The 19,608-nt window shown below is 48.8% G+C and overlaps 1 protein-coding gene across 1 annotated transcript in view; it reads right to left on the reverse strand.

Annotated features, from left to right (window-relative positions):
- PRKCG (protein kinase C gamma) overlaps nucleotides 1–19,608 on the reverse strand; it is a 948,319-nt gene that overhangs the window by 509,480 nt on the left and 419,231 nt on the right. The window lies entirely within an intron of this gene.

The raw sequence follows: 19,608 nt of genomic DNA on the forward strand, positions 1-19,608 counted from the left end.
ACAAGTTTGACTGACATTCTCCAGGACACTCCCAGCCCCTGTAGCCCTCAATCCAGCCCATCAGATGTATCTGATGGTACCTGTGAATGCATACTATACATCCCATGCAATATGTAGGCGCTTGACATATCGTATGCAATGTATAACATGCTCAAAAAAGTCAAATTGTACAAAATCGTTTGGAATCTTATGTAAACACTCCCGGGAAGCTCCCAGGAGAGTTCAAGGGAAATCGCCCCGACTTCAGCCTCTAGACATATCGTTCTAGTGTATGGGGCCCTTATGATTAAGGTACTAATAAAGTCACCTGTAGCCAAACTAGGTAATCCTTAAAACCTAGAGTGGTAGGGTGCCTTGAGGACCGCGTTATTGAACCTCTGGCTTATTGCCTATGCTATATGAAAAGAATCAATAAAAACAATCTAAAATCCATCAATCGCACATTATGGGGTAGATTTACTAAAGGTTCTAATATAGACAAGTGGTGGTGTTACATAGTTACCTCCTCCCACTCCTACCAACAAGATATTGCACATGCTGCTCCCTATCTCTGGAATTCTCTACCTCTCCCCATCCGACTCTCCACCTCTCTTAAACTTCAAACGGGCTCTCAAGACCCACTTCGTCACCAAACCCCACAACTGTCCCCCTAACCCTTTTGTCCACGCTCACTGTCTACCCCTTCTACAGAGGCATCACTCACCTCTCAAACACCCGAGGCTAAAAATGGGCATGGCTTCGCGGGCCGGGGGGGGAGGGGGGGGTGGCTTCACGTCCCTACCCCCGTTTTTGACAGATCGGGGGTCCGGGAGATGCGGCCTGGCCCCAGAGACTGGAATTTCTTCAGTGCCAGCTTCAACATAGTGACAGGAGCCGGGTTGCTGCACGTAATATTACAGTGCAGCCCCTGGCTCCTGTCACTGAGCAGGAGCCGGCACTTTGATGGCACCCCCCGCACCCACCTTCTGACGCCACTGCCCTTCTGTCACCTTAGTTTGTTAGCCCCTCACTTCTCAGATTGTAACCTGGCAAGAGCAGGGTCTTCTCCCCTCATGTGCCTTTTCTTCTCTTACTTATACTATCTAATACTCAATACTCCCTTTGATGGCACCTAACCCCTGGTCTTCTGTATATACCTTGTACTTGTCCTTGTTTTTTTCTTGTTTTGCGGATTTGTTTATGTACTCTGTAATGGGCGCTGCAAATCCATTGTGACGCCATATAAATAAAATATAATATTAATAATAATAATAATAATAATTGTAACCGGATTCTGTTGATCATATATATATATATATATATATATATGCATATCTATATACAAATAACAATTGGTGCACTTCACCAATTACAGGTGTGTCCTCATACACTATTGCTACAGTGGCAACAAACAGCCCTCATCAGTGCGCCAGATCCTGTGCAACTCGCCTTGCGCCGAGCATCGTTTTAGCACGATCTTTTAGCATCATAGTCCCATAAATTAAAAACTGGATGTGACAAAACTACGGCTTCTTTTCATACTAAGTTCTGTTGTGCTTCATCTGGCACTTTGTGCCTATTTAATTCCGGTGCGGTTGAAGTCACAGCCCAGCATCTCTGGTGCAGGCTGAGTGGTATTTTGCTGCATCTGCGATGCGAATAAGATGCACATTTTAAATAAAAGTTGCTACACATGGTGTATTGAGGCTAGGTGTGTGCGGACACATCTGTAGGTAGGAACTAAAAAGTCCCAGAATAGTCTTTTTTGCCTTTATTACAAGACTCCTTGGAATTCTAAGTAAGACGCCCACTGTCCGCATCAGAACTTTATAAAGTCTTTTCCTTTAAAAATACCCAAATCTAACCAGGGCTAATTGTTGTATCTGTAAAACAGAATGTCAAAAAGTTGGTACCATATAGTGCATTGAAAGAAAACTTTTATTAGGCAAATAACAAAAAATGCCAGTATGCTTTTCAGAACTCAGATATAAAACAGCATAATTGTATCACTTATCAAGGGACTTAAGCTGGGTACAAAACTACAACAACCAGGATTGCAGCCAACGGGACAAATGAAGTAAAGATTCATTAGTCGCCCGTATACACTGAACGATATAGCGCGCAATATATTGTTCGTTAGCCGCATTCAGCTGCATGCTGTCAGCCGCAGGGTCATTCCATCTGACATGCAGTACAGCAAATGGAACGGCCCCAATTTTGGCGGACAATGGTTACGATATGTCGCTCCAGCCCGCAGGATAGGATGGAATATCATCTGATGTTTACCCAATTCAATTAGATGCGAGTTTGTGAAAGTACACTGGTGGCAGGGCTCTATACACAATTAGCCAAACAGAAGTGGCTAGCTAGATGTCATCACTATCATCTGGAGTCTTATTGCCTGATAATCTGCATATGGAGCCGATAATTACATAATGTATACCTGGCTTAAAATGTGGATAAATCTACAGTACATGCAAAACAAAGCAGACATATGTCAAACTTTACATGAGCACTGACACGTGATAAGCAGGGTCGGACTGGCCCACAGGGGAACAGGGGAAACCACCGGTGGGCCCTACTGCCTGTGGGCCCACCTCCTCCTCTAGGGATTAGGTTCCAGGCTGTATCCCTTAATTATACATTATACATATATTACCTTATACGACACAGGACTATGGGCCCAGCCCATGCACTCTCTTACGGTTAGGTGGGCCTCTGTGGTGGTTGGCCACACCTCCACTATTGCCTGGCCACATCCTTAAGCATGGGCCCCTACCACTGCATTTCCCCGGTGGGCCCTTCTTGCCCCAGTCCGACACTGCTGATAAGTAACTCTCCAATGCCTAATTTCTTTACACTCTATGACAATTTACAGTAAGTTATTTTGCAGATGCTACTCATGCATTTACGACCGAATACTTTCTTTTTTATGTTTTGCAACATGTCTAATCTGATGGCACAATATACAGTATGTGTTCATAGATCATGCTAGAACAGGTGAGTAGCAAGTCATCAATATCTTCTGGGCCTGATTCAGACACAGTCGCAACGCTATTGTAAGCAAATCAGCCGATGTTTTCTTACTGCACATGCGTCTGAGCTGTTGTGCGAACGCGCAGTGATTAAATTGCGATTGCAGTTGCACTGAGGAATTAGTTGGCAAGTGAATTACAGGTGGACAGCATTTGTGGGTGTTACGGGGATTGGTTGGGTAAACGAAGGCGTGTCATGGCCGTTAAGGCGGTATTTTCTTGGCGTGCATAGATTAGCAGTTGTGATCTTACTTGCTACTGGAGAGCTCTCTGTGACCCTGGAGAGCAGCTCAGCCTGCGCGTCTAGACTCTGACTCTCAGACTCTGCGTCATGACCCGATTTGCGATGATGGTACCGATGTACCAGCAATTATACGCCGTCAGACGGAAATGATGTGACAGCAGTGAGTGTCCCATGCTCAGATTAGCTTCTGCCCATATTAGCATATAATAGCAATTGCGTACGGCAAAAGATTGCAACAGCAGTAGCAAGAACAACCACCTCTGAATCAAGCCGTCTGGTTTTCCTGTAATGCATACACTGGACATCGTTGGCAAACTTACTATGATATTTTCCTAGCTGAAGCTCTAGTTACCCCCTGCAGCTTCTTCCAGCCCTCATTAATTGGCACATCTAGCAAATAACCCATCTCTGCGGGGGATGATGCTAAGTGTTCGGTGCCAATGTCTCTGTGTTTGTACCAGTTAGAGAAGTGCACTGGAATGCTTAACTGCGCTGGCCAAGTACTTAGATCAACAAACACTTACAGTAAATGCCAGTGCTTTGATACATAGGTTTTAGGAAGACTGGACATCATGACTCCATGAGTCACACACAACTGAAGTGATATGAAGCTGAGATTACCAGATGTTCTGATTAGAGATGTGCGGCGGGCAGTTTTCGTGTTTTATGTTTTGGTTTTAGATCTGGATCCTCGCTCGTGCTTTGGATCTAGATTGGTTTTGCCAAAACCACCCTTTCGGCTTTTGGTTTTGGATCTGGATGATTTTTGAAAAAAAAAACACAAAAACAGCTAAAATCTCAGAATTTGGGGGTATTTTGATCGTACGGTATTATTAATTTCAATAACATTAATTTCCACTCATTTCCAGTCTATTCTGAACACCTCACAAAATTGTTTTTAGGCCAAAAGGTTGCACCGAGGTAGCTGGATGACTTTGCTAAGCGACACAAGTGTGCGGCACAAACACTTGGCCCATCTAGGAGTGGCACTGCAGTGTCAGACAGGATGGCACTTTTAAAAACCAGGCCCCAAACAGCACATTATGCAAAGAAGAAAAAGAGGTGCAATGAGGTAGCTGGATGAGTTTGCTAAGCGACACAGGTTTGCGGCACAAACACCTGGCCTATCTAGGAGTGGCACTGCAGTGGAAAACAGGATGGCACTTTTAAAAACTAGGCCCCAAACAGCACATCATGCAAAGAAGAAAGAGAGGTGCAATAAGGTAGCTGGATGGCTAAGCTAAGCTACACAAGTGTGCGGCACAAACACATGGCCCATCTAGGAGTGGCACGCAGTGACTGAATGTCGAAAGTGAGCCGCAATTTTTCAGGGCCACCGACAGCATCTCCTGCACACCCTTGTCAGTTTTCCAAAAATTGAGCACCTCCAAATTAATTGTATTTGCAAAACATGGGACGTGCTGAAATTTGCCCAGATGTAATGCACGTAAAATATTGGTGGACTTATACGGCAGTACCCCTGAACTTATACAGCAGTACCCCATGACTTATACGGCTGCACCACTGGACTGAATTTATACGGCAGTAACCCTGGACTTATACGGCAGTACCCCTGAACTTATACGGCAGTACCCCTGAACTTATACGGCAGTATCACTGGACTGGACTTACATGGCAGTACCACTGGACTTATACGGCAGTACCACTGGACATATACAGCAGTACCCTTGGACATATACGGCAGTACCCCTGGACATATACGGCAGTACCCCTGGACATATACGGCAGTACCCCTGGACTGGACTTATACGGCAGTACCCCTGGACTTATACAGCAGTACAACTGGACTTATATGGCAGTATCCCAGAACTTATATGGCTGCACCGCTGGACTGGACTTATACGGCAGTACCCCTGGACTTATACAGCAGTACAACTGGACTTACATGGCAGTACCCCAGAACTTATATGGCTGCACCGCTGGACTGGACTTATACGGCAGTACCCCTGGACTTATACAGCAGTACAACTGGACTTATATGACAGTACCCCAGAACTTATATGGCTGCACCGCTGGACTGGACTTATACGGCAGTACCCCTGGACTTATACGGCAGCACCACTGGACTTATGGCAGCACAGGACACTACCACTTGACTTATGGCAGCACAGGACACCACCACAGGACTGGTGCAGCAAAACACAGCACCACTGCACTGGACTTATGGCAGCACAGGACACCACCACTGTTACTGGTCTGATGCAGCACAAGACACCACCACTGGACTGATGCAGCACATTCCACACCACTTTCCCGCCCAGACACTGAGGAGAAACGTCCTCTCGTTACACTCTCCAATTCCGGGATGAAAATGCCGGCGACGCACGGCTCCTTATATGGAATCCAAAGCCCGCGAGAATCTGACATCGGGATGATGCCTCGTTCTGGTTTCCGAGCCTGGTGGGAAGTCCCGAGCCAGCCTTGGATTCAGGCTCGGGACGTGATGTTCGGGTGGGTTCGGTTCTCAGGGAATCGAACCCGCTCATCCCTAGTTATGATGTAACATTGTGGGAGAACCAGGGAAGAGTGAATCAGGAAAACAAAACATGAAGTATTCAACATAAATACTGCTGCATCACTTTCATTAGATTGAGTTAATTCTACAAGATGCGGATGCCACACGTGTCAGCTTTTCTAAAGCACAAAGGAGATGGGGCCACTATTCAATGTGAATCACGTAATCAGCTAATGGAGAGCCCACTTCACTTGGGAGTCTGGGACATTCTGGAAGTACTGGTAAATATGACTTATCCATGTGATGCCAAGAATAAAAAAAATCCTTATGTAGTATCTTGGCAAAACTATGCTGCACTGCAGGCAGGAGGGGACAAACTTACAATTTTCGAACAGATTTAGGGGCCCATTTATCATGGATCGCATATTCAATGGATCTTACCACCCAGAATCACATTGCAATATGAGATCACAACGGGCTGATGTATAAATCCGAAAGAGCCTGTCTCTGCGATGTGCTGGGACAGCTGCCAAGAGGTTTGTGCATGCGCGGTCAGCTAAGACTACACTGCACAGCAGCCACACTTGGGTAGGGTCTGCAAACACAATCAGTAGCCCATAGGCAGTAGCGGATCTTGCCACAGGCAAGCAGGACTTTTGCCCGGAGCGCCGCCTTCCGGAGGGCACCGCACCGTGGCAAGAACCGCTACTGCTGTGCCCCCCGCTGGTCCCCCGCTGTGAAGGGAACTAGACGCTATGCGTCTAGTTTCCCTTCATGGAGAGGACCAATGCTGTGCGGTGCGCAATGACGTCATCGCGCACCGCACAGCATTGTGGGACTGACACAGACGCTAGGGGTCATAATTGACCTCTAGTGTCTGTCTATGCCAGATCCGAGGAGAGGAGCGGCGCCGGCGGAGGTCTGCAGCGGTCGGAAGCGGGGATAGTAAGTATTAATTTTTTATTTTTTTTCAGCTGCGCTACTCTACTGTACAGGGGGCGTAACTGACCATGCCCCCTGTATGAAGCCACGCCCATAACCCTCCCCCCCCCCGCCAGGCGCCAAAAGGGCAAGAACCGGCCTTGCCCATAGGCAATTGTAATGCCCTGATGTTTTGGAAATGGTTTAATGTAATCTCCTATATATTAGCCCTGTGACTCTGTGCCTGGCCCTCTAACACTGGGTGGAGTCACATGCCTGGGTGGAGTTAGCAGCTCCTGCCCTGTCCCAGTCCCAGCACAACACTTAGCAGTAGCTGCAACGGGAGCAGCAGCCACAGAAGCCACCAGGGGAAGGACGCAGCACAGTGCCCGGTAAGCATGGACCCCTCCCTTGGTTTCCCCACAAACACAGCCACCTACACCCCAATGCCACCTGCACCATGCACCCCCAAACCCACCCTCCACAAAACCCCTGCAATAGCTCCCACATACAGCCACTGACGGCCCAGCCACCTCCAGACCCGACGTCCGCATAACGACCCAGCACACACACCCTAACCCCACAACACCGATCCCACCCTCTGCACAACCCCAGCACCATCTCCCACATCCATCCGTGGCACGGACACGGTAGCCGGGCCCCACCGGCCGCACCACAGAGACCAGACAGCCGCAGCCCACACCACCACGCCTGTAACTGCTGCTGCCGGCATACACATTAGGAGGGACGGGTGGCGCAGGAGCTGGCGCGGGGTCTCTCCCTGCGTTGTGTACAGAGACCCGTGCCTCCTCCGCCCACCTAATACAACGCTTCCTCCCACCATCCCCAGAGGCCCGGACTGCACACCACAGGGCCTGGGCTTCCGGCTCGACAGGCCACAGATGGGGGACAGCGCGCGTTGAACTGTGGACGCTGCACCAACTTCACAGGTGAGAGAGAGTGCACAGGCAGCACAGCTTCGAGTGTCAGGTGCGAGCTGGGGGCCAGGAGAGAGCTCTGCCACCCCGGTGATGTGTGTGGGGTCACACTGTCACCACTTCCACATCCACCAGGACCCCCCATACTTTACCTGTATACCCGGCATCAGGAGCAGACTCACTGCCCCATCTACCGGTGTCCACCCCCTCCACTACTTTCCCTCCTCTCCATCAGCTTCCTCACTGGTGACTAAACCCTCCCCCCCTTCCCCCACCGCGTTTCTGTATTCCCCCCCACCTCCCCGCGTCTCTGTATCCCCTCCCTACCACCCCGCGTCTCTGTATCCCCCACCACTGCCCTGCGTCTGTGTCCCCTCCCTACCGCCCTGCGTCTGTGTCCCCTCCCTACCGCCCTGCGTCTGTATCCCCTTCCTACTGCCCCGCGTCTCTGTATCCCCCCACCGCCCTGCGTCTTTGTCCCCTCCCTATCGCCCTGCGTCTCTGTATCCCCTCCCTGCCTCCGTGTCCCCTCCCTGCCTCTGTGTCCCCTCCCTGCCGCCCTGCGCCTGTGTCCCCGTCCTGCGTCTGTGTCCCCTCCATGCCGCCCTGCGTCTGTGTCCACTCCCTGCCGCCCCATGTGTCTGTGTCCACTCCCTGCCGCCCTGCCTCTGTGTCCCCTCCCTGCGCCTGTGTCCCCTCCCTGCTGCCCTGCGCCTGTGTCCCCGCCCTGCGTCTCTGTGTCCACTCCCTGCAGCCCCATGTGTCTGTGTCCACTCCCTGCCGCCCTGCCTCTGTGTCCCCTCCCTGCGCCTGTGTCCCCTCACTGCTGCCCTGCGCCTGTGTCCCCTCCCTGCCGCCCACGTCTCTGTATCCCCCACCACTGTCCTGCGTCTCTGTATCCTCTCCCTACCGCCCTGCGTCTGTATCCCATCCCTACCAGTGACTTGCGGTGAGGTGAGGCAGAGCCTCTCCTGTCATACTTACGTTTAAACCAGAGTTTTGATTGAATAAAGTATATGAAAAATACTAATAATTTGTTTGAAATATCTTCCTTGCATTATTCCAATAATTTTTATAGCCCAAACTCTGGAGTAAAAAGTATATGGCAGGTGAGGCAGTGCCTCACCTGTGTATCCTTTCCACACATCTCTAATCAAAACTCACCAGATTTCCAAGAGTTTATAATGCTGCACCTGTGTATAATGCCCAGATGTATCCTTTGGCTCATATATTGCATGGAAATCTGGCTCTGGGGTTAGCCAGTACCTCCTGAGCCATTCAGCTCATCGCACGTCCCTGCTCCCTGGTGCCCCGCCTCTCTGTGTCCCCTCCCTGGCGCCCCACCTCTCTGTGTCCCCTCCCTGGCGCCCCGCCTCTCTGTGCCCCCTCCCTGGCACCCCGTCTCTCTGCAGGGGTTAAGGGGGCGTAGCCCCTTTCGACGGTGTGAAGAGCGCCCGTAGGGCGCGATGATGCATCTAGTGTTTAAATAACTGTTGAAAATAAGTTAATGCTGTTGACTGCTGTTCTGAAGACACCCCACTTAGTGGGATATACTGTTAGAATAGGTTGCCCTTATAGAGGGAAAAACAAGTTAATAAATAACCCCTCATGGAGGGTAAGTGGTTTGGGCTAATGTGCCGGCGCTCAGAGAGTGATATGGGCGCATGGTATATAAGACTTTTCCATGCCTCTAGTACAAGGGAATCCCAGCGCTGTGTTGGGGTGAGGGTGAGCGGTTGATTTGAGCAGGAAAGGAGATCAGGGTGAACCAAGACTATATAAGGGGGGCTGAGCGGACCGTTGAGGGCTCCCTGACAGGTGTGGTATTGAAGGTCGACCACTATTGGTCGACAGTAACTAGGTCAACAGGGTCTCTAGGTCGACATGGTCTAGATCGACAGGTCAAAAGGTCGCCATGAGTTTTTTATAAAAAATTTTAGCGTTGTTTTAACCGTACAGTGTCCGGGAATGACAATTAGTGCACCATATCCCCTCGCATGGCTCGCTTCGCTTGCCATGCTTCAGACACGGTTACCATTCCCAACTGTAGTCCACGTGGATCGTAAAGTATGAAAAAGTTCAAAAAAAGAAAAAAAAAGTGAAAACCTATTGTCGAACCTTTTGACCTGTCGACCTACAACATGTCATCTTAGAGACCCTGTCAGCCTAGTTAATGTCGACCTAGCCACCTAAGTCTTGTCAACCTAGATACCCCCGAAGAACCGCTGCGTGCGAACGGTTCGGAATGACCCCTAAAGTCCTTACTGCTTCAAAATTTGGGACAATTTGCAAAGGACAAATGTATGGTGCAAAATGAGAAAGGGACTGTAATTGCTTCAGCAACCCAATGCAACCAACTGTGGGGGTTATTCCGAGTTGATCGCGGCCTCTGATTCAAACCAGTCGATGGAGCTCTGGCACAGGCGCCAGTAGCGGATCTTGCCACGGGCAAGCAGGACTTTTGCCCGGGGCGCAGCCTTCCGGAGGACGCCGCACCCTGGCAAGATCCGCTGCTGCTGTGGTGCCCCCCGCTGCCGCGGCCCGCTATCCCGCTGTCCAGGGAAACTAGACGCTATGCGTCTAGTTTCCCTTCGTGGGCTACCCGCTGTGAAGGGAAACTAGACGCTACGCGTCTAGTTTCCCTTCCTGGAGAGGACTTTCACTGTAATGATGTGCGGTGCGCGTTGACGTCAACGCGCACCGCACAGCAAAGGTCCTCTCCATGAAGGGAACTAGACGCTTAGCGTCTAGTTTACCTTCGTGGAGAGGACCTTTGCTGTGCGGTGCGTGATGACGTCATCGCGCACCGCACATCCTACAACAGTACAGGGGGCGTAACTGACCACGCCCCCTGTGTTAAGCCACACCCCCTAATGCCGCCCAGGGCGCCAGAAGCCCCAGAACCGGCCCTGACAGGCGCCTAGGTTATCTGGGATATGACAACGTCCAGAAACTACTCAATGGAATGGCAACTGGAATCACTGTGAGTAATACTGAGAGACCTGTGTGTGAGAGTTGTATAAAAGTAGTGATGAGCGAACTTCACCTTTTTTACACGGGTCCGAGGCAGGTTAGAACCTTCCCGCCTTGCACGGCTAACCCGAGCGCGCCCGAATGTCATCATCCTGCTGTCGGATTCTCGCGAGATTCGGATTCTATATAAGCAGCCGCGCGTCGCCGCCATTTTCTCACTCGTGCATTGGAGATGATAGGGAGAGGACGTGGCTGGCGTCCTCTCCGTTTATTGTAGAAGTTGATTGGTTTATTGCTTAATTGTGGGGAGGATTGGGGAGCAGCTGTTAGGAGTACAGTGCAGAGTTTTGCTGATAAGTGACCACCAGTTTTTATCCGTTCTCTGCCTGAAAAAAACGCTCCATACCATATCTGTGCTCAGTGTGCTGCATAATATATCTGTGCTGAGTGCTCACACTGCTTAATTGTGGGGACTGGGGAGCAGCTATAGCAGGAGTACAGTGCAGAGTTTTGCTGACAGTGACCACCAGTATACGTTTTCTGCCTGAAGAAAAACACTCCATATCTGTGCTCAGTGTGCTGCTTTATTGTGGGGACTGGGGACCACCAGTATAATTAATATTATATAGGAGGAGTACAGTGCAGAGTGCACTGCTGTACCTACCTCTGTGTCGTCATCCATTAAGTATACTATCCATCTACATTCTATACCTGTGGTGCATTTTAGTTTTGCAGTTTGCTGACAGTGTCCACCAGTATACTTTATATAGCAGTACGGTAGGCCACTGCTGTACCTACCTCTGTGTCGTCACTCGTCATCCATTAAGTATACTATCCATCTACATTCTATACCTGTGATGCATTTTAATTTTGCAGTTTGCTGACAGTGTCCACCAGTATACTTTATATAGCAGTACGGTAGGCCACTGCTGTACCTACCTCTGTGTCGTCACTCGTCATCCATTAAGTATACTATCCATCTACATTCTATACCTGTGGTGCATTTTAGTTTTGCAGTTTGCTGACACAGTGTCCACCAGTATACTATATATAGCAGTACGGTAGGCCACTGCTGTACCTACCTCTGTGTCGTCACTCGTCATCCATTAAGTATACTATTATCCATCTACATTCTATACCTGTGGTGCATTTTAGTTTTGCAGTTTGCTGACACAGTGTCCACCAGTATACTATATATAGCAGTACGGTAGGCCACTGCTGTACCTAACTCTGTGTCGTCACTCGTCATCCATTAAGTATACTATCCATCTACATTCTTTACCTGTGGTGCATTTTAGTTTTGCAGTTTGCTGACACAGTGTCCACCAGTATACTATATATAGCAGTACGGTAGGCCACTGCTGTACCTACCTCTGTGTCGTCACTCGTCATCCATTAAGTATACTATCCATCTACATTCTATACCTGTGGTGCATTTTAGTTTTGCAGTTTGCTGACAGTGTCCACCAGTATACTATATATAGCAGTACGGTAGGCCACTGCTGTACCTACCTCTGTGTCGTCACTCGTCATCCATTAAGTATACTATTATCCATCTACATTCTATACCTGTGGTGCATTTTAGATTTGCAGTTTGCTGACACAGTGTCCACCAGTATACTATATATAGCAGTACGGTAGGCCACTGCTGTACCTACCTCTGTGTTGTCACTCGTCATCCATTAAGTATACTATCCATCTACATTCTATACCTGTGGTGCATTTTAGTTTTGCAGTTTGCTGACACAGTGTCCACCAGTATACTATATATAGCAGTACGGTAGGCCACTGCTGTACCTAACTCTGTGTCGTCACTCGTCATCCATTAAGTATACTATCCATCTACATTCTATACCTGTGGTGCATTTTAGTTTTGCAGTTTGCTGACACAGTGTCCACCAGTATACTATATATAGCAGTACGGTAGGCCACTGCTGTACCTAACTCTGTGTCGTCACTCGTCATCCATTAAGTATACTATCCATCTACATTCTATACCTGTGGTGCATTTTAGTTTTGCAGTTTGCTGACACAGTGTCCACCAGTATACTATATATAACAGTACGGTAGGCCACTGCTGTACCTACCTCTGTGTCGTCACTCGTCATCCATTAAGTATACTATCCATCTACATTCTATACCTGTGGTGCATTTTAGTTTTGCAGTTTGCTGACAGTGTCCACCAGTATACTATATATAGCAGTACGGTAGGCCACTGCTGTACCTACCTCTGTGTCGTCACTCGTCATCCATTAAGTATACTATTATCCATCTACATTCTATACCTGTGGTGCATTTTAGATTTGCAGTTTGCTGACACAGTGTCCACCAGTATACTATATATAGCAGTACGGTAGGCCACTGCTGTACCTACCTCTGTGTCGTCACTCGTCATCCATTAAGTATACTATCCATCTGCATTCTATACCTGTGGTGTATTTTAGTTTTGCAGTTTGCTGACAGTGTCCACCAGTATACTATATATAGCAGTACGGTAGGCCACTGCTGTACCTACCTCTGTGTCGTCACTCGTCATCCATTAAGTATACTATCCATCTACATTCTACACCTGTGGTGCATTTTAGTTTTGCAGTTTGCTGACAGTGTCCACTAGAGATGAGCGGGTTCGGTTTCTCTGAATCCGAACCCGCCCGAACTTCATGTTTTTTTACACGGGTCCGAGCGACTCGGATCTTCCCGCCTTGCTCGGTTAACCCGAGCGCGCCCGAACGTCATCATCACGCTGTCGGATTCTCGCGAGACTCGGATTCTATATAAGGAGCCGCGCGTCGCGGCCATTTTCACACGTGCATTGAGATTGATAGGGAGAGGACGTGGCTGGCGTCCTCTCCGTTTAGAAATTAAAATAGATAGGAGAGTGAGAGTGAGACACTTCATTTACTTACTGGAGCTTAGGAGGAGTTATACTAGTGACTGATGACCAGTGACCTGACCACCAGTGCAGTTTTATAATTTATTATTATTTAATAATCCGTTCTGTTCTTGTTCTCTGCCTGAAAAAAACGATACACAGTGACTCAGTCACACTCACATACCATATCTGTGCTCAGCCCAGTGTGCTGCATCATCTATGTATAATATCTGACTGTGCTCACACAGCTTAATTGTGGGGGAGACTGGGGAGCAGTTATAGGTTATAGCAGGAGCCAGGAGTACATATTAAACAGTGCACACTTTTGCTGCCAGAGTGCCACTGCCAGTGTGACTGACCACTGACCACTGTGACCAGTGACCTGACCACACTGACCACCAGTATAGTATATTGTGACTGAATGTCTGCCAGAAAAAGTACACTCGTCGTGTGACTTGTGTGGTGTTTTTTTATTCTATAAAAATTAAAAAACTCATTCTGCTGACAGACAGTGTCCAGCAGGTCCGTCATTATATAATATATACCTGTCCGGCTGCAGTAGTGATATATATATATTTTTTATATCATTATTTATCATCCAGTCTATACTAGCAGCAGACACAGTACGGTAGTTCACGGCTGTAGCTACCTCTGTGTCGGCACTCGGCAGTCCATCCATAATTGTATACCACCTACCCGTGGTTTTTTTTTTCTTTCTTCTTTATACATACTACATCTCATTATCAACCAGTCTATATTAGCAGCAGACACAGTACAGTACGGTAGTCCACGACTGTAGCTACCTCTGTGTCGGCACTCGGCAGTCCATCCATAATTGTATACCACCTACCCGTGGTTTTTTTTTTCTTTCTTCTTTATACATACTACATCTCATTATCATCCAGTCTATATTAGCAGCAGACACAGTACAGTACGGTAGTCCACGGCTGTAGCTACCTCTGTGTCGGCACTCGGCAGTCCATCCATAATTGTATACCACCTACCCGTGGTTTTTTTTTCTTTCTTCTTTATACATACTACATCTCATTATCATCCAGTCTATATTAGCAGCAGACACAGTACAGTACGGTAGTCCACGGCTGTAGCTACCTCTGTGTCGGCACTCTGCAGTCCATCCATAATTGTATACCACCTACCCGTGGTTTTTTTTTCTTTCTTCTTTATACATACTACATCTCATTATCAACCAGTCTATATTAGCAGCAGACACAGTACAGAACGGTAGTCCACGGCTGTAGCTACCTCTGTGTCGGCACTCGGCAGTCCATCCATAATTGTATACCACCTACCCGTGGTTTTTTTTTTCTTTCTTCTTTATACATACTACATCTCATTATCAACCAGTCTATATTAGCAGCAGACACAGTACAGTACGGTAGTCCACGGCTGTAGCTACCTCTGTGTCGGCACTCGGCAGTCCATCCATAATTGTATACTAGTATCCATCCATCTCCATTGTTTACCTGAGGTGCCTTTTAGTTGTGCCTATTAAAATATGGAGAACAAAAATGTTGAGGTTCCAAAATTAGGGAAAGATCAAGATCCACTTCCACCTCGTGCTGAAGCTGCTGCCACTAGTCATGGCCGAGACGATGAAATGCCAGCAACGTCGTCTGCCAAGGCCGATGCCCAATGTCATAGTACAGAGCATGTCAAATCCAAAACACCAAATATCAGTAAAAAAAGGACTCCAAAACCTAAAATAAAATTGTCGGAGGAGAAGCGTAAACTTGCCAATATGCCATTTACCACACGGAGTGGCAAGGAACGGCTGAGGCCCTGGCCTATGTTCATGGCTAGTGGTTCAGCTTCACATGAGGATGGAAGCACTCAGCCTCTCGCTAGAAAACTGAAAAGACTCAAGCTGGCAAAAGCACCGCAAAGAACTGTGCGTTCTTCGAAATCCCAAATCCACAAGGAGAGTCCAATTGTGTCGGTTGCGATGCCTGACCTTCCCAACACTGGACGTGAAGAGCATGCGCCTTCCACCATTTGCACGCCCCCTGCAAGTGCTGGAAGGAGCACCCGCAGTCCAGTTCCTGATAGTCAGATTGAAGATGTCAGTGTTGAAGTACACCAGGATGAGGAGGATATGGGTGTTGCTGGCGCTGGGGAGGAAATTGACCAGGAGGATTCTGATGGTGAGGTGGTTTGTTTAAGTCAGGCACCCGGGGAGACACCTGTTGTCCGTGGGAGGAATATGGCCGTTGACATGCCTGGTGAAAATACCAAAAAAATCAGCTCTTCAGTGTGGAGGTATTTCAACAGAAAAGCGGACAACAGGTGTCAAGCCGTGTGTTGCCTTTGTCAAGCTGTAATAAGTAGGGGTAAGGACGTTAACCACCTCGGAACATCCTCCCTTATACGTCACCTGCAGCGCATTCATAATAAGTCAGTGACAAGTTCAAAAACTTTGGGCGACAGCGGAAGCAGTCCACTGACCAGTAAATCCCTTCCTCTTGTAACCAAGCTCACGCAAACCACCCCACCAACTCCCTCAGTGTCAATTTCCTCCTTCCCCAGGAATGCCAATAGTCCTGCAGGCCATGTCACTGGCAATTCTGACGATTCCTCTCCTGCCTGGGATTCCTCCGATGCATCCTTGCGTGTAACGCCTACTGCTGCTGGCGCTGCTGTTGTTGCTGCTGGGAGTCGATGGTCATCCCAGAGGGGAAGTCGTAAGCCCACTTGTACTACTTCCAGTAAGCAATTGACTGTTCAACAGTCCTTTGCGAGGAAGATGAAATATCACAGCAGTCATCCTACTGCAAAGCGGATAACTGAGGCCTTGGCATCCTGGGTGGTGAGAAACGTGGTTCCGGTATCCATCATTACTGCAGAGCCAACTAGAGACTTGTTGGAGGTACTGTGTCCCCGGTACCAAATACCATCTAGGTTCCATTTCTCTAGGCAGGCGATACCGAAAATGTACACAGACCTCAGAAAAAGAGTCACCAGTGTCCTAAAAAATGCAGCTGTACCCAATGTCCACTTAACCACGGACATGTGGACAAGTGGAGCAGGGCAGGGTCAGGACTATATGACTGTGACAGCCCACTGGGTAGATGTATGGACTCCCGCCGCAAGAACAGCAGCGGCGGCACCAGTAGCAGCATCTCGCAAACGCCAACTCTTTCCTAGGCAGGCTACGCTTTGTATCACCGGTTTCCAGAATACGCACACAGCTGAAAACCTCTTACGGCAACTGAGGAAGATCATCGCGGAATGGCTTACCCCAATTGGACTCTCCTGTGGATTTGTGGCATCGGACAACGCCAGCAATATTGTGTGTGCATTAAATATGGGCAAATTCCAGCACGTCCCATGTTTTGCACATACCTTGAATTTGGTGGTGCAGAATTTTTTTAAAAACGACAGGGGCGTGCAAGAGATGCTGTCGGTGGCCAGAAGAATTGCGGGACACTTTCGGCGTACAGGCACCACGTACAGAAGACTGGAGCACCACCAAAAACTACTGAACCTGCCCTGCCATCATCTGAAGCAAGAAGTGGTAACGAGGTGGAATTCAACCCTCTATATGCTTCAGAGGTTGGAGGAGCAGCAAAAGGCCATTCAAGCCTATACAATTGAGCACGATATAGGAGGTGGAATGCACCTGTCTCAAGCGCAGTGGAGAATGATTTCAACGTTGTGCAAGGTTCTGATGCCCTTTGAACTTGCCACACGTGAAGTCAGTTCAGACACTGCCAGCCTGAGTCAGGTCATTCCCCTCATCAGGCTTTTGCAGAAGAAGCTGGAGACATTGAAGGAGGAGCTAACACGGAGCGATTCCGCTAGGCATGTGGGACTTGTGGATGGAGCCCTTAATTCGCTTAACAAGGATTCACGGGTGGTCAATCTGTTGAAATCAGAGCACTACATTTTGGCCACCGTGCTCGATCCTAGATTTAAAGCCTACCTTGGATCTCTCTTTCTGGCAGACACAAGTCTGCTGGGGTTGAAAGACCTGCTGGTGAGAAAATTGTCAAGTCAAGCGGAACGCGACCTGTCAACATCTCCTCCTTCACATTCTCCCGCAACTGGGGGTGCGAGGAAAAGGCTCAGAATTCCGAGCCCACCCGCTGGCGGTGATGCAGGGCAGTCTGGAGCGACTGCTGATGCTGACATCTGGTCCGGACTGAAGGACCTGACAACGATTACGGACATGTCGTCTACTGTCACTGCATATGATTCTCTCAACATTGAAAGAATGGTGGAGGATTATATGAGTGACCGCATCCAAGTAGGAACGTCACACAGTCCGTACTTATACTGGCAGGAAAAAGAGGCAATTTGGAGGCCCTTGCACAAACTGGCTTTATTCTACCTAAGTTGCCCTCCCACAAGTGTGTACTCCGAAAGAGTGTTTAGTGCCGCCGCTCACCTTGTCAGCAATCGGCATACGAGGTTACATCCAGAAAATGTGGAGAAGATGATGTTCATTAAAATGAATTATAATCAATTCCTCCGCGGAGACATTGACCAGCAGCAATTGCCTCCACAAAGTACACAGGGAGCTGAGATGGTGGATTCCAGTGGGGACGAATTGATAATCTGTGAGGAGGGGGATGTACACGGTGTGATATATCGGAGGATGATGATGAGGTGGACATCTTGCCTCTGTAGAGCCAGTTTGTGCAAGGAGAGATTAATTGCTTCTTTTTTGGTGGGGGTCCAAACCAACCCGTCATATCAGTCACAGTCGTGTGGCAGACCCTGTCACTGAAATGATGGGTTGGTTAAAGTGTGCATGTCCTGTTTATACAACATAAGGGTGGGTGGGAGGGCCCAAGGACAATTCCATCTTGCACCTCTTTTTTCTTAAATTTTTCTTTGCGTCATGTGCTGTTTGGGGAGGGTTTTTTGGAAGGGACATCCTGCGTGACACTGCAGTGACACTCCTAGATGGGCCCGGTGTTTGTGTCGGCCACTAGGGTCGCTTATCTTACTCACACAGCTACCTCATTGCGCCTCTTTTTTTCTTTGCGTCATGTGCTGTTTGGGGAGGGTTTTTTGGAAGGGACATCCTGCGTGACACTGCAGTGACACTCCTAGATGGGCCCGGTGTTTGTGTCGACCACTAGGGTCGCTTATCTTACTCACACAGCTACCTCATTGCGCCTCTTTTTTTCTTTGCGTCATGTGCTGTTTGGGGAGGGTTTTTTGGAAGGGACATCCTGCGTGACACTGCAGTGCCACTCCTAGATGGGCCCGGTGTTTGTGTCGGCCACTAGGGTCGCTTATCTTACTCACACAGCTACCTCATTGCGCCTCTTTTTTTCTTTGCGTCATGTGCTGTTTGGGGAGGGTTTTTTGGAAGGGACATCCTGCGTGACACTGCAGTGACACTCCTAGATGGGCCCGGTGTTTGTGTCGGCCACTAGGGTCGCTTATCTTACTCACACAGCTACCTCATTGCGCCTCTTTTTTTCTTTGCGTCATGTGCTGTTTGGGGAGGGTTTTTTGGAAGGGACATCCTGCGTGACACTGCAGTGCCACTCCTAGATGGGCCCGGTGTTTGTGTCGGCCACTAGGGTCGCTTATCTTACTCACACAGCTACCTCATTGCGCCTCTTTTTTTCTTTGCGTCATGTGCTGTTTGGGGAGGGTTTTTTGGAAGGGACATCCTGCGTGACACTGCAGTGACACTCCTAGATGGGCCCGGTGTTTGTGTCGGCCACTAGGGTCGCTTATCTTACTCACACAGCTACCTCATTGCGCCTCTTTTTTTCTTTGCGTCATGTGCTGTTTGGGGAGGGTTATTTTGGAAGGGACATCCTGCGTGACACTGCAGTGACACTCCTAGATGGGCCCGGTGTTTGTGTCGGCCACTAGGGTCGCTTATCTTACTCACACAGCTACCTCATTGCGCCTCTTTTTTTCTTTGCGTCATGTGCTGTTTGGGGAGGGTTTTTTGGAAGGGACATCCTGCGTGACACTGCAGTGCCACTCCTAGATGGGCCCAGTGTTTGTGTCGGCCACTAGGGTCGCTTATCTTACTCACACAGCTACCTCATTGCGCCTCTTTTTTTCTTTGCGTCATGTGCTGTTTGGGGAGGGTTTTTTGGAAGGGACATCCTGCGTGACACTGCAGTGACACTCCTAGATGGGCCCGGTGTTTGTGTCGGCCACTAGGGTCGCTTATCTTA

Source organism: Pseudophryne corroboree, chromosome 10, assembly GCF_028390025.1.
Source record: "Pseudophryne corroboree isolate aPseCor3 chromosome 10, aPseCor3.hap2, whole genome shotgun sequence".
Lineage (NCBI taxonomy): Eukaryota > Metazoa > Chordata > Amphibia > Anura > Myobatrachidae > Pseudophryne > Pseudophryne corroboree.